At 51.4% G+C, this 1150-nt stretch overlaps 1 long non-coding RNA gene across 1 annotated transcript in view; it reads right to left on the minus strand.

Annotated features, from left to right (window-relative positions):
- The window catches only part of LOC107182372, a 7839-nt gene extending 6705 nt beyond the window's left edge, over positions 1-1134 (minus strand). Inside the window, exon 1 of the long non-coding RNA XR_001513095.1 lies at positions 860-1134. This is a non-coding gene — a long non-coding RNA (uncharacterized LOC107182372). The remainder of the gene's footprint in view (positions 1-859) is intronic.
- Positions 1135-1150: the final 16 nt, after the last annotated feature.

Raw genomic sequence — 1150 nt, forward strand, 5'->3', positions numbered from 1 at the left:
TGGTCCTATCACCTGGCTAGTTAAGAGCATGGTCCAGGGCTCCCGCTGGTAACTGGAGACAGGCTGTCTGGCTGTTTCCATGCAGAGTCTAAGAAGTGTCTATGGCCTCCTCACTGTCACCATGGAGTCTCTACTCCTGAACCTCGATCTGGGAAACCCTGCTCTGCTTCTTGAACGATAATCAGACTCTGACCACCTGCCTGTCTTACTCCAAACACGGGAATGCTGACTTGGCGGCCTTCACTCCTGGTCCTACACCTTGAGTGGCAGAGCAGCTCTGTAAACTGGCCTGCGGCAGCTAGAGGCCTGGGTGATGCTAGCAAGGTAACTGACAGCTGAGCAAGCCTGGGCGGCCTTGTGAATAGAAAGCACAGGTGATGAGTCAGATAGGCTGGGTGTGAACTGGGCTTCCTCCCTTACTGTGGACTCTCAGGAATGTTCCTTGGCGCCCCTGAGCTAGTGCTCTCACTTGGAAAATGAGCATGAGAGCAATACCTCCCTCATATTGATAGAATGCATATAAAGCACTTAGTAAAGTGCCTAATTCATGATACTCACCAAATGCTATTATTATTTTTTAAATATATATTTTATTGATTTTTTACAGAGAGAAAGAGAGAAGGATAGAGAGTTAGAAACATCTATCAGCTGCCTCCTGCACACCTCCTACTGGGGATGTGCCCGCAACCAAGGTACATGCCCTTGACCGGGATCGAACCTGGGGGACCTTTCAGTTCACAGGCCGATGCCCTATCCATTGAGCCAAACCGGTTAGGTCCAAATACTATTATTCTTAGAATTACTGTTAGCATCCCAGCACGGATCCAACCGCTCGGTGGCCTGGCATTCTGGTACTCACCTTTCCATGCCCGGGAGGCTTTCCAAGATGAGACCTGGAGGCCCATAGCAGTTGCATCATGATAGATGTCGCAGGGAATAATGGAAGGAACTGAAGGTGTTTCGTTTAGAAAGTAGATAATGGGACAGGCGGATGCTCCCTTCGGGTGGGCTAGTGTGTGAGGAGTGACACGTGTTTCTACGAGACCCCCAGACCCAAGGGGAGAACTGAAGGGGAAACCCCCACCTTGCTGTGAGTTAAGATGAGGGTGCGAGGGGGGTCGGGGCGCCGGCGGGGGTGGGTTCCTGCGCA

The sequence above is a fragment of the Myotis davidii genome, unplaced genomic scaffold, assembly GCF_000327345.1.
Source record: "Myotis davidii unplaced genomic scaffold, ASM32734v1 scaffold390, whole genome shotgun sequence".
Lineage (NCBI taxonomy): Eukaryota > Metazoa > Chordata > Mammalia > Chiroptera > Vespertilionidae > Myotis > Myotis davidii.